The 14,460-nt window shown below is 39.3% G+C and overlaps 1 protein-coding gene and 1 non-coding gene across 9 annotated transcripts in view; both read left to right on the top strand.

Moving 5' to 3' along the window:
• Nucleotides 1-14,460, top strand: part of Tenm1 (teneurin transmembrane protein 1) — an 889,770-nt gene that overhangs the window by 740,014 nt on the left and 135,296 nt on the right. The gene's annotated exons all lie outside the window — the stretch shown is intronic.
• On the top strand, nt 5,699-5,830 carry LOC120099499 (small nucleolar RNA SNORA17). The gene has a single exon (XR_005498668.1). It is a non-coding gene; the product is annotated as a small nucleolar RNA SNORA17 (small nucleolar RNA).

Raw genomic sequence — 14,460 nt, 5'->3', positions numbered from 1 at the left:
CTGGCATATGGGATGGATCCACAGGTGAGGGAGTCTCTGGATGACCTTTCCCTCAGTCCCTGCTCCACTCCTTGTCCCTGTATTTCCTCCCGTGAGAATTTTGTTCTCCCTTCTAAGAAGGAATCAATCATCCACATTTAGGTTTTCCTCCTTCTTGGTCATCCTATGATCTGTGAATTTTTTCTTAAGTATTCCAAGTTTGGGCTAATATCCACTTATCAGTAAGTACATACCATTTCTGTTCTTTTGTGATTGGGTTACCTCACTCGGGATGATTATTTTCTAGTTCCATCCATTTGCCTAAAAATTTGATGTAGTCAGTGTTTTTAATAGCAGAGTAGTACTCCATTGTGTAGATGTACCACATTTTCTGTATTCATTCCTCTATTGAAGGACATCTGAGATATTTCCGGCTTCTGGCTATCATAAAGAAGGCTGTTATGAACATAATGGAATGTGTGTCCTTGTTATACGTTGAAGCATCTTTTGGATGTATTCCCAGGAGTAGTATAGCTGGGTCCTCAGGTAGTATCAATTTTCTGAGGAACCTCCTGACTGATTTCTACAGTGGTTGTACCACCTTGAAATCCCACCAAAAATGAAGGAATGTTCCTCTTTCTCCACATCCTTGCCAGCATCTATGTCACCTGAGTGTTTGATCTTAGCCATTCTGACTGGTGTGAGGTGGAATCTTAGGGGTTGTTTTGATTTGCATTTCCCTGATGACTAAGGATGTTAAACATTTTTTAGGTGCTTCTCAGCCATTTGGTATTCCTCAGTTGAGAATTCTTTGTTTAACTCTGTAGCCCATTTTGTAATAGTATTATTTGATTCTCTGGAGTCTAACTTCTTGCATTCTTGGTATATATCAGATATTAGCCCTCTATCGGATGTAGGATTGGTAAAGACCTTTTTACAATCTGTTGGTTGCTGCTTTGTCCTATTGATAGGGTCCTTGGTCTCCCAATTTTACGAGGTCCCATTTGTTGATTATTGATCTTACAGTATAAGCCACTGGTGTTCTGTTCAGGAAAATTTCCCCAGTGCCCATGTGTTTGAGGATCTTCCCCACTTTTTCTTCTATTAGTTTGAATGTATCTGGTTTTATGTGGCGGTCCTTGATCCACTTGGACTTGAGCTTTGTGCAGAGCAATAAGAATGGATCAATTTGCATTCTTCTACATGCGGACCTCCACTTAAACCAGCACCATTTGTTGAAAATGCTGTCTTTTTTCCACTGGATGGTTTTAGCTCCTTTGTCAAAGATGAAGTGACCATAGGTGTGTGGGTTCATTTCTGTATCTTCAATTCTATTCCACTGATCTGCCTGCCTGTCTCTGTACCAATACCATGAGTTTTTATGATGACTGCTCTGTAGTACAGCTTGAGATCAGGGATGGTGATTCTCCCGAAGCTCTTTTGAGAATAGTTTTCACTATCCTGGCTTTTTTTGTTTTTACAAATGCATTTATAAATTGTTCTTTCTAACTCTATGAAGAATTGAGTTGGAATTTTTATGGGGATTGCATTGAATCTGTAGATCGCTTCTGGCAAAATGGCCATTTTTACTCTATTAATCCTTCCAATTCATGAGCATGGGAGATCTTTCCATCTTCTGAGATCTTCACTTTTTTCAAAAACTTGAAGTTCTTGTCATACAAATTTTTCACTTGCTTTGTTAGAGTCACACCAAGGTATTTTATATTATTTGTAGCTATTGTGAAGGGTGCCATTTCCCTAATTTCTTTCTCAGCATGTTTGTCTGTTGAGTAGAGGAAGGCTACTGATTTGTTTGAGTTAATTTTATATCCAGCCACTTTACTGAAGTTGTTTATCAGCTGTAGGAGTTCTCTGGTGGAATTTTTGGGGTCAGTTAAGTATACTATCATATCATTTGCAAAGAGTGATTTTTGACTTCTTCCTTTCTAATTTGTACCCCTTTTGTTTTGCTCTGCCTAGGACTTCAAGTACTATTTTGAATATTTAGGGAGAGAGTGGGCAGCCTTGTCTAGTCCCTGATTTTAGTGGGATCACTTCAAGTTCCTCTCCATTTAGTTTGATGTTGGCTGCTGGTTTGCTATATATTGTTTTGAATATGTTTAGGGATGACTCTTGAATTCCTGATCTTTCCAAGACGTTTAACATGAAGGGGTGTTGAATTTTGTAAAATGTTTTCTCAGCATCTAATGAAATGATCTTGTGGCTTTTCCTTGAGTTTGTTTATATAGTAAAATATGTTGGTGGATTTCCATATATTGAACCATCATTGCATCCCTGGAATGAAGCCTATGTAATCATGGTGAATGATCATTTTGATGCGTTCTTGGATTCAGTTTGAGAGAATTTTATTGAATATTTTTGCATCAATATTCATAAGGGAAATTGGCCTGAAGTTCTCTTTCTTTGTAGGGTCTTTGTGTGGTTTAGGTATAAGTGTAATTGTGGGTTCATCGAATGAATTGCATAGCGTTCCTTCTGTTTCTATTTTGTGGAATAGTTTGAAGAGTATTGGTATTATGTCTTCTTTGAAAGTCTGATAGAATTCTGCACTAAACCCATCTGGTCCTGTGACTTTTTGGTTGGGAGACTTCTAATAACTGCTTCTATTTCTTTAGGGTTTATGGGATTGTTTAGACGGTTTATCGGATCCTAATTTAACTTTGGTACCTGGAAATTATCTAGAAATTTTTTCATTTCCTCCAGATTTTCTACTTCATTTGAGTATAGGCTTTTGTAGTAGGATCTGATGATTTTTTTTAATTTCCTCAGTTTCTGTTGTTATGTCTCCCTTTTCATTTCTGATTTTATTGATTTGGATACTGCCTCCATGCCCTCTGGTTAGGCTGGCTAAGGGTTTGTCTATCTTGTTGATTTTCTCAAAGATCCAGCTTCTGGTTTTGTTGATTCTTTGTATAGAACTTTTTGTTTCTACTTGGTTAATTTCAGCTGTGAGTTTGATTATTTCCTACTGTCTACTCCTCTTGGATATATTTGCTTCTTTTTGTTCTATTGCTTTCAGGTGTGCTGTCAAGCTGTTAGCGTATGCTCTCTCCAATTTCTCTTTGCAGGCACTCAGAGCTATGAGTTTTCCTCTTAGCATTGCTTTCATTGTGTCCCATAAGTTTGGGTATGTTGTGCCTTCATTTTCATTAAATTCTAAAAAGCCTTTAATTTCCTTCTTCATTTCTTCCTTGACCAAGTTGTCATTTAGTAGAGCGTTGTTCAGCTTACACATGTATGTGGGCTTTATGTTTTTGTTGTTATTGAAGACCAGACTTAGTCCATGTTGATAGTATAGAATGCACGGGATTATTTCAATCTCTGATGTTAGTTGGTCTTGCTGTCTCTGACTGAAGCTTGTCTCTCCTGTGGGCCTGTGGGTCTGTGAGCCTGTGATCTTTGGAGTGAAAGTGCTCCTGGCAGACTTGATCTCTGTTGACAGTTTTAGGTCTGAGAGCTGTGGAACAGCCCCTGCTCTGGGCACAGATGGAGACCTGAAAAGTCCTGTCCTAGGCCACCATGTGTCTCCCATGCCCTGTGTGCTCCCAGGGTGTCTCTTCTTGGACAGTCAATGGAGAGAAAATGGGGTCTCACCTGTGGGCTGAGGGCTTAGGAGGGAGAGTGCTCCTGGCAGACAAGCTCTCTGCAGGCAGGTTTTGTGTCTGAGGGCTGTGGAACAGTCCCAGCTCTGGTGCAGATGGAGACCAGAAGGGCTTCCTGTTGCTTTCTAACTGTAGACATTGGTGTGGTGTTCTGAAGAACTTATTTTTAATTTGACACTTAGATTGTCATTTAAATTTTAAAAACTACCAAATATGAACTTATAGGAATCTCTACTTGTTATCATTTTTGTCTAGGATGGTTAAACACCATTAACTTATTACTTCAGTATGTTAAATAAAATAACATCATCCAGATTTCCTATTCCTTTGATTGTCTATAATCTTAAGAGAGAATATTACCATATTGTCCAGAAACCCGAGGACAGATCAGAAGCTGATTCTCTGGGGGAGCTGCTTTCACATCTTTCCTTGGAATTGTTCACCATGCTAGGACTCCACATAACTAAGCAATATTTCTTAGACTATCGTGTATCAAATTCCTCTCCTATTCCAAAGGAAAATGAAAAATCTGGTGTCTTTTCTCTGCCTAGTTAAGATGGATATACTTGACTTACGACATAATCTATGCTGGACTTTATTAAAGTACAAGGATCATGGGCAGGTTTAAATGACTTCAGTCCCTTTCTCAGCAAGATTTCACTGCTTCCCCCAATAGGTACTGGGTCTTTTCGTATTAGTGAGCTTAGCTTAGATGTCAATGCTACTTTCCCTTTCTCTCGGGTCTTCATCTATCAATATGCTGGTTTACTTTTTCTAGTATTCAGATTGTTGTTGAAGGAATGTTATATCAGTAAGTCAATACTGAGTGTAGAAAAACCCTGTAACTCAGAACTATACCATGAGGCCAATTTACACTAAGGTAACTAGCCAGTCAACACTCACCCTCTCTTGAGTGTTACAGTTATGGTAAAGGTCTAGAGACTCCTCTCTAGGTTCAGATTGTTTTCCCGGTGGGTGAGCATCTGTCTCTCAGCTCTCTTTGATCCCTGTGTCATCATTCTCTCCCTTGCCTCTATAAGATGAAAAGGCACACTTCCCAGTGCTGCCCAGTGCTGCCCAGTGCTACCCAGTGCTACCCAGTGCTGCCCAGTGCTGCCCAGTGCTACCCAGTGCTGCCCAGTGCTGCCCAGTGCTGCCCAGTGCTGCCCAGTGCTACCCAGTGCTGCCCAGTGCTGCCCAGTGCTGCCCAGTGCTACCCAGTGCTGCCCAGTGCTGCCCAGTGCTACCCAGTGCTGCCCAGTGCTACCCAGTGCTGCCCAGTGCTGCCCAGTGCTACCCAGTGCTGCCCAGTGCTGCCCAGTGCTGCCCAGTGCTACCCAGTGCTGCCCAGTGCTGCCCAGTGCTACCCAGTGCTGCCCAGTGCTGCCCAGTGCTGCCCAGTGCTGCCCAGTGCTGCCCAGTGCTACCCAGTGCTGCCCAGTGCTGCCCAGTGCTACCCAGTGCTGCCCAGTGCTGCCCAGTGCTACCCAGTGCTGCCCAGTGCTACCCAGTGCTGCCCAGTGCTACCCAGTGCTGCCCAGTGCTGCCAGTCTGGCAGGTTCCTGCTCCTTGATTTACCTTTAGCTTTCATCATACATTCATTCAAATTCTTTGCAGTAGACACTGCCTGAATCTTTCTATGACCTTAATATATATATTCAAAGCCCTATAATCTCTGACCCCAGATTCTAGCCTAAAGTTCTTGATTTTCTGGGCAGAATAAACTAAAATTTCTTACACTTCCCCATAGGTCTTTAACTTCCAATTCTTTAGGTACCTCCTTAGACCTCGTTTTGGATTTAAAGATGAGTTTAGTTGTTGGTGTTACAATTGGTTATTATTTTCTTAAGCTGTAACATGTACAAATGTATCAACATGAAGAGCCAACTGCTGTAACCTCTATTATCTTTCCACAAGATTTATGTGCATGAAGCTGAACCTGATTTAATAATAAAGGAACAGACTTTTGGGGACATAATTTACATACCATAAAACCTTACCTACATGGAGTTCCTGGATAGATCAGTCAGCAGAGCACAGACTCTTAATCTCAGGGTCATAGGTTCAAGCCCAATTTGAGTGCATACTTATATTTTCCTGCCCCTAGAGGCTTTGCAAGTGTGGCTACCATGTCACATGTGTATCACTGGGTGACAAAGAAGAGAGAAGGTATGTTTATACTCACTGCTCTGCTCTAAGAACTTCTGAATGATTACCAGCCTAAAATTCCCTAAAACCTGGAGAGGATTACTAGTCCAGCACCAAGCAAGCCCAGATGGGCTCCCAGGAAGGAAAGCAAGTAAGATACTAGAAGAACCCTGCCTCAATTCTGAGGTAGACAGTAGGACTGACCCTGGATGCGGGGGCTGGGGGTGAGTTAAACCTAAAGGTCTGTTCATGGGAGAGCGACCCTGCCTCTTGTCTATTGTGTGGTGGCTTCAGCAAGGGGGAGATCCTTTCCCCTCCCTTTTCCCTCACCACTGGCAGTGGGTGAGAGATCTGGCCCCAATGGGGTCATAAGAACGGGAGAGCTGTCCCCGCCCCTCAACTGCTACAACACTTGGGCGAGCAGGCCCTGCACATCACCTGATCAGCACAGTAGAGCTGACCTTGAAGGACAAGAGTGCAAGTGAGCTGATCTCAAGGGTATAAGCCTGGGAGAGCTGTCCTCACACCTTGCCTGGCCAGTGTTGGCCCTGAATTAGAGGCTTGCAAGCTTGAGCTGGCCCCGAGGGTATCATTGTGGCTGAGCCAGATTTGCCTCTTATATGCTGGGAGTGGTGCAGTGAGGGACCACTCATCCCTCCCCATCTATGGCAGCTGAGAGAAGTGGCCCCAGGTTCATGAGAGTGGGAGAACTGGCCATGTACCTCATCAGCTGCAACACTTGGAAGAATGGGCTCTCTACCTCACCTGGGCAGCAGGCTAGCGCTGCCCAGGAACAGCTGGCTATGTTTGTAGGCATTGTTATTGAGCCAGCCCCAAGTGTGTGAGAGTTGGAGAGCTGCTGGCCTGACCAGATCAGAGACATCTCAGATCCAGATCCAGGATGTTGAATTGGCCCACCTCAAATCTATCTCATCGATGAACTTCTGGACTACATGAAGGAGCCAGTCCTACAGATATACAGAACTACAGAAACCCAAGAGGAGTTCCAGTTCAGTAAGGGTCCAGTATTGCAGAAGCAAGAGGCCTCATGCCAGATTAACAAGTCATTGCAATGAGCATTTGCTAGCAAAGAAGTGAGGACAAAAGGGTATACTGTGGGGCACACTGAGACATACTATAGTTTCCACAATGAAATTTTTTCTTTGTTGAGGAGGTGGTTGTAAGGGTAGGAAGCAGGTACAAGGGGAGGGAGGGATGAGTGGGATTGGGGTACATGATGGGAAATTCACAAAAAAAAACAATAAAAAGTTATTTTTCAAAAATCCCTACAGTTATAGTAAGCAATTAGCACAATTCAAAACGTTATGCAACAATCCTCAATATCTAAATTCAGAACACTTTGTCATTAACCCACATAGGCACTTCACACATATTAGCCATTACTCTTAACACCTCTCTCTCTCCTCTGGTCCTAGAATTCATTAATCTCCTTTCTATCTTCCAATAGTTCCTTAATGTTTATATTTCAACCCAAAAGCCTCTTGAGTGTGGCTTCTATCACTTGGCATAATGTTGCAAGTGTTCATTTATGTAATCTCATAGAGCTGTCCTTCCACTCTGTGACTGAACAATATTCTGTTACATGCATACACTATAAGTTTGCCCCTTTATCCACTCGAGGATATTAGCACTGTTTTCATTTTGTGTACATGTGTGTGCTGGTATACATGTGTACAAATGCATATGGAGGCCAGAGGTTAATGTTAAGTATCTTTAATCATTCACTGTCTCTTTTTTTAGTGATAGTATCTGTCATGTAACCTAGAACCCATTGATCTGGCTAGGCTGGCTGTCCTGGAAGCACCAAGGATACAGCACCAGGTTTTTATGTGGGGACAGAGGGTTGACCTCAGGTCCTCAAGTGTGCACAGTAAGCATTTTGCTGACAGAAGTATCACTCTAGCCTCTGACTGTTCCATTTCATCAGCTTCATTTTCTGCATGAATTGCATCTCTTCTTTATACATAGCTCCATAGCTGAATATTATAAACTCTTCCTTGTTGTTCTAATTAATCATCCTCAACGAGGGAACCACTAATACATTTATCTATAATTATGAAAACATGTAAACCATATATATAAGCAAACATTAATATGTGAACTCGAATTATTTTAAATGTTCACCTGCTTGTGTTATTATGACTATAAAATAACAGTAATTAAAATGCCATATGGAAGGTTGTGGAAGGAGGAAAACAAAGGGAGAGATAGCATAAATATAATCTGAAAAAAATTAAAGTAAAAGAATGTAAAAAATGTTATTGTTTTTCTGTAAGGCTAGCGATAATAATTAAAGCAAGACATAATGAAATCCCCTAGAAATGTCCAAAGTATAAAGAAAAACAAAGGGTTTTTTTTTATATATTTAAGGGTAAATTTTAGAGTAGAGAAAAAGATTGGCAAAGCTCCCAAATCAAAGGCCAAAATAATTGCACAAATAGTAGCTAAGCTGAAATATAGATTATTTGCCTTGTAGGAAAGGCCCCAGTTAGCCGTGATTTAAGGGCCTGGTGGCTAAAGAGACATTCTTTACTCCATATCCGTTACCTCTGTCTCCATACCTTTAGCTTGAAAAAGGAAACAGGTGATTGTTTTATTTTTAGTGCTCACCACATTTTAACACATTTTAAAGGGTTTGGTTTAGAAAAAGGTTAGTAAATAGGTAAAGAAAGCCATGTTTCTTTATTGAAGGAAACCCCTAGTTTGTGTTATACTTATACATTTAATCTGTAACATGTTAGCATATATGTATAACTTAAATAGATTCATGATTTAAACTACCCCATTATTTATGTTTACTTTTCCTTTTAATAAATTTAGTGTTTAATTAAAAACTAATTAGATTACTTTTCTTTCCCTCTTTCCTCCCTCTAGTCTCTCCCAGCTACCTTCTCTCAAACCCCTTCTCTGCCCCCAACTCTCACATTCATGGCTTCATCTTTAATTACTGCTATGAAATCAAACAGTAAATACACATACATATGTGTGTATGTATGTACAAACAAATATGATTTGATAAGTCAATTTTCGTTGTTTGCTGCATGTATATGGTTTCATAGCTGACCACTCTGCATTGGCCAACCAATTGGAGAGCTCATACCTGGGATAGATTAATGCTCCTCCCATCATAGAAACTAACATAATTTTCTAATAATGACAAAGCATCCGAAGAAGTGGTATAATGAAGTTGGAGAATCAACTACTCTAAAGAAAGATAGTGAACTCCTGGAGAAGAACAAAGAAATTTTCAAGTAATAAATGTGTGGAGACATAGGTATTAAACATGTAATCACTGGTGTGAAATGTTCACAACTATAATGTGCTCAGAACAAACATTTACTTGTGAACATGGCAATATTTTATAATTAGTGTACCAGTCAGAGTGGAAGTAGACAGTTTTCAATCAGGTAATAACAGCAATGTTATATATGGCATTGCTCAGATTGCTTTTAAATTCAGAAATCTTAATATAGATATTTGGCAACATAAAAGAAACCAACTTCCTTCTGAGTATGTTATGTTGCACGCTAAAAGAGAATTAAGATTACAAACAAATTTTAATTTGACAATTAGATCTGAATATGTGATTAAAGATTGCCCTACTTTGTCTAGGCCTCATAATATCAGAAAGGCCTTGAAAAGGAAAGAGGGAGTCAGATGGAGATATCAGAGTTATAGGGAGATATAACTGTGTGACAATGACACAGAGAGACAGATGTGTAGTGCTGATCTTGAAGAAGGAGTATGAGAACCACAAAACGAGAAATATGAGTGTCCACTAGAAGCTGGGGATGGCAAATATAGGATCTGCCCTTAAAGTCCGTGGATGTTAGCTTATTTCTGCTAACACCTTGGGTTTTGTTCTTTGAAAGCCATTTGAGACTCATGACGATTTCAATTGTAAGTTGACAAATGTATTTTCTTTGAATCCTTTCAGTGTGTGACACTTTTTTGCAGTAGCAATTGGAAACTGATATAAACCTTAGCCATCGTTCATAATGTTCTACTTATAGCAAGGGTTTTGATTAAGGCTACTGCCAAGAAGGACTTAACTCTTGCTCCTTCTCATACCAATTAACTGTCAATCTCTGGCCCTGCTATTTCAGGATGATGGACTAAGAGGAGTCCAAATTTAAATAAGCTGAATTTGAAGCGATAGAGAATATCTAAGTTGAAATGTCACTTAGTTTGAAATGTGGAACTCTTGCTTCCTGTGTAGCTCAGTTTTGGGGAATTGCTATTGTATCTAAGGACCGGAATGTGACAAAAGAAGAACAAAGTGTTGAAAGACAACCAAAATGGAAAGGAGAGTGTTTAACATCCTAGGCTATCCCACATTCACTGCAGTGAAACAGACCTTGGCAAGTGCGATAATACAAGAGGGAAGAAATTACTAGTAGGGGTTATATGGAGTCCTTAGTTAAAAAAAAGTATTGATGAGCACTAATAAGATTGATTAATCCAAGTACACTATTGATCAAGTGGAAGGAGAGTAAAACTCACCCCAATGTTCACTACAAAAGCCACGATCACTAGTTCATCCAGCTTAAAGATTTTGTTGTCTGATTCATAGACAAGACAGCCATGCTGAAAAGTGCACATGAGCATGTGGAAGGGTTTGGCTTCGGTGCTTCATTCCCTGGTTCTAAAGCAAGTATAATGTCTAGAAATCATTGTATTCTCTTTAGTTTCCTTTCCAAATCTATAGCTTACACAACAATATAAAAAATCACAACTGTTAAGTTCATAGTGCTGTTAAAATTCTAGAGATGGCATATTAAATTTGACAAACTAGCTTGTTCAGGGCTCCTGATCTGCATCTATTATGTGAATTTTATCAAAATAATTCCCTATGTCCGCCTGTGTCTGCATATATTATCAATGTATAATAATGCATTCTGCCTGGTCTTCATTTTAATTAAATTAAATTGCTTCAGTTTAGAATCCTGGAAGTTCAGAAAATCAGCCATCCGCCTTTAGTAGCACTGCCATAAACAATCCTATTTTTCTTCAAGGTTATTGGCAACAATGATTGCATAATTATTTAGTACAGTAGTTTGGCAAGAAGGAGTGGTGTTTCTGTGAGGACTAGACTTCCTAAAGGCTCACCACGCATAGGAGTCTGTCTAAATTGTGTTAGAGAGAAACAGGGGAACATTAATAGTAATAGGTGCTAAGCTATGGTTGCTTTGTGCACACAAAACATTCCTGAGAATGGTGCTTTAGTGTTCATAAATTTTCCTTCAGTAAAACCTCAGCTAGCTGGGCAACCATGAGAACAGGACCCACTGAATATTTTAATAATAAATGGGAAGTGCTTTACAATTTGCAAGGTACTTTCACATACATTATTTCATTTTAATCTATATAGTATTCCTGCTTGGTAGGCATAGCACAATTAATAAGATCTCCAATATCCAGAGACGGAGGTTCAGAAAAAACCTAAAAGCCTATAGTGAACAGGAATTCCAACTCAGATGGACCATGTACGACTTTTTCTGCTGTCATTCTTGACCCACCTTAACAAGCACCCAATTTCTATGCCCCGGTGGCTTTCTGTCAGGAAAGCTAGCAGAGATAATAATCTTTCATTTCTTTCCACTCATGAATTCATAATTGTTAACTGAGAACCGAACTGTGTTAGACCGTCAACTTTACAGGCAAGTGCCTAGGGTGTTAAGTTTTTTAAAGAACAATTACATGCTTGCAACCTCAAAGCAAAGCATGAAAAGAAAACCAGAAAAAAATCACTACTAAGTGTCTTCAAACCAAGCATTATGCTGCTTCCAGGGTGCTATTCGGGTTTTCAAACTTAAAAACTAAATGTTTAGTGTGAGGTATAAATCGTACATTTTAATATGAGATAGAGGCTCTAAAGTAAGAGACCCGAGGGCTTCCCAAGGCTTTTAAATGGCACAATCCTCTGGTAGGCAGGTATTATGTGTCCATTTGAGTCTGGACAAACTCATGGGTAGGTTGTAAAACTTATTTCACGAGTCAAGCAGCATCTTTGGAATAATAGAATATAATTTGATGGAGAGTAATAGACAAAAAGTAATTGGAATAGAATGAAAAGTATCAAAATATGCTAGAAGAGAATAAATATTGCATAGGTACACTTTACTCACTGTGTGTGCGTGTGTTACTATATATATGGTGAGTTACAGTCAACAAACTCTTTCTTGTGACATTCAGAAATAAAAGTTGGAAAGCCATTTGTAACATAGGGTCTACAGACAAAAATGTCATTATTTATCAAAGAATACAACAAGCAAATCAGTCAAGTCAGAATTTGTAAGTATTATTGCCTTCGACCCCCTTCTATAAAATCATCTCAAGATACTATATAGTCCTTCAAGATGTGGTGAGAAAATAAATTATCCTTCAAAACTAGATGCTTTTGAGACTAAAAGGGTATTTCTTTTTCTTTACAATATTACATCCCTTTTAATAAAGCAAGTTTTTAAAAGCTCATTTCCAAAATGAGTCCCACTCTTAAAAGGCCTACCCACATGTAACTGTCTAAACCATGTGAAAGGATAAGAATCTTTTGTTTTACCTTTCACTAGGTGAGTTGAGGAACGATTGTGATTCTTTATGTATTTTTGATGGACTGGAGAGAACGTGACTCTAGCCAAACCGACCTTTCAATTTCATAAAAGTAGCAAGTGTCAAAGTAGTCAACACATGCTGTTCTTTTGCCCAAAATGTGTTTTCTATGCACACAATTCATAAGAGGTCAACTTATAATTTCATGTCAGTGTAGTGGCATCAAAAAAATGTGCATTCAGTAAGAGACATACTTCAAATTTTGATCTTTTCCCTGGCTTGGTATACATAGTACCACATTCTTGGGTGTTTCCTGGAAACAGCTGAACGTTGTATTGCCCAGTCAATCACTCAGTTACAAAAGTAAATAAATAATGTTATGCAATGGGCTAAACTTTGATGTGCAGAAGGTTAAGTGTGTTAAATGCCTTTTTACTCCAAATATTTTCAGTGTGCAAACCCAAGACCATTGTTAGTCAAGGTGATTCTATACTGTAGTTCCCTCGGCTCTCATCTGTGGTTTCACTTTTCTTGGTTTCAGTTACCCAGTGAACTGAAGTCTGAAAATATTAAATGAAAATTTCTAGAAATAAATACTCCATGCAGTTTTAGACTGCATGCCATTCTGAGCAGCATAATGATATCTCTCCCCATTTCATCTTGCCGAGACAAGAATAATTTCAGGCTAGTGGGAAGGCTCAGCTAGTAAACTGCTTTGCATGCAAGCCCGGTGACCTTACCTGAGTTCCACTCTTAGAACCAGGCACAGGTAAAAGGAGTGAGCTGACTCCACAAACTTGTCCTCTGACTTCCATGTGTTCAGTATGGCACATACATACACACATGCAACAAACACCATGAATACGTAACAATGATAATTTTCAAAAATTTTCAGAAAAAAATCTTCTTGTCCAACATATTCATACTGTAGAGGGCTATTAGTGTCATATAGAGGTGTCATCAAATCAACTGCAATGCCATTGGAGCGCTTGTGTTCAAACAATGCTTAATTTTCTTAATGGCTCCAAAGCACAAGAACAGTACTGTGAGACAGACACCGCAGCATGAAACATGGAAGGGCAGATTAACTCTGACTACTTGTGTGACAAAGCTGCAGGGCACATAGACAAAAATACCAGCATAAAAGTTTGATGCTGTTCACGGATTCAGGGTATCCACAGATCCTGCAAGAGGTCTTAGAACATGTTCCTCAAAAGTGAGAAAGTAGCATTACAATTTACTAGGTAAACCTCTTCTCGTTATCTCCTCATCCAACCTAAATTCTCTTGTTAGAATCACTCCTAATATTATAGATTTTCTTCATGTAACACCAAAGTATATGTAAGTTTGTGTGTGCTATTTATTTTTCTTTCATATTTTTTCTTTCACTAGAATATAAGCTGTGCCAAGAGGAATTGTTTTATTTTGTTTTATTCATTCTCATATCCCCAGTGCCCCATACAGTAGCTGTCAACAGGAGGTACTCAATAAATATTTCATATTTGTTGAATGATTGAACAAACAAATGAATAAAGTGAGAGGTAACCCCTTAGTGTTGCCTGCGTAGTGGAGTAATGTGGCCCCATAGTAAGAGGTAGACACGGGCACACATAGGAACCCCCAAATATGTATATGATCCCAGAAAAATCTCTCTGTTCTTTATGTAGCTAGAATTGAACAAGGCTTCCAGGAAACAATAGTACAACACTGGGTTTCAGTATACAAGACCTATTATGAAACAGTTGAATAGCTCCTAGATGCCTTATATATTTCTTCTATATATACTAACATTATCATCTTGCATAACTGTTTTTTTGTGAATGGATAAGTCGTATATCCTAAAATATTAATACCACCCAAGTCAAATCTACTAACTGAATAAAAGAATAATGTGTCGTTATCAGGTTGAATTTAATTTAGGACCACAGTGTTGGTTCAACAGTGGGGAATCTATTGCTATAACTCACTATCTTAGAAGATTAAAGTAGGCTCCACCTAGTAGCTGACTTAGACAGATGCAGAAACCTACAGCCAAACAAATATATGGAACTTGTGGACTCTTATGAAAGAGGAGGAGGATTATGGACCCACAAAAGGATAGGAACTCAACAGGAAGACCAACAGAGTCAACTAACCTGGG

This window comes from Rattus norvegicus, chromosome X, assembly GCF_036323735.1.
Source record: "Rattus norvegicus strain BN/NHsdMcwi chromosome X, GRCr8, whole genome shotgun sequence".
Classification (NCBI taxonomy): Eukaryota; Metazoa; Chordata; class Mammalia; order Rodentia; family Muridae; genus Rattus; species Rattus norvegicus.
This window is presented reverse-complemented; position numbering and strand designations above follow the sequence as displayed.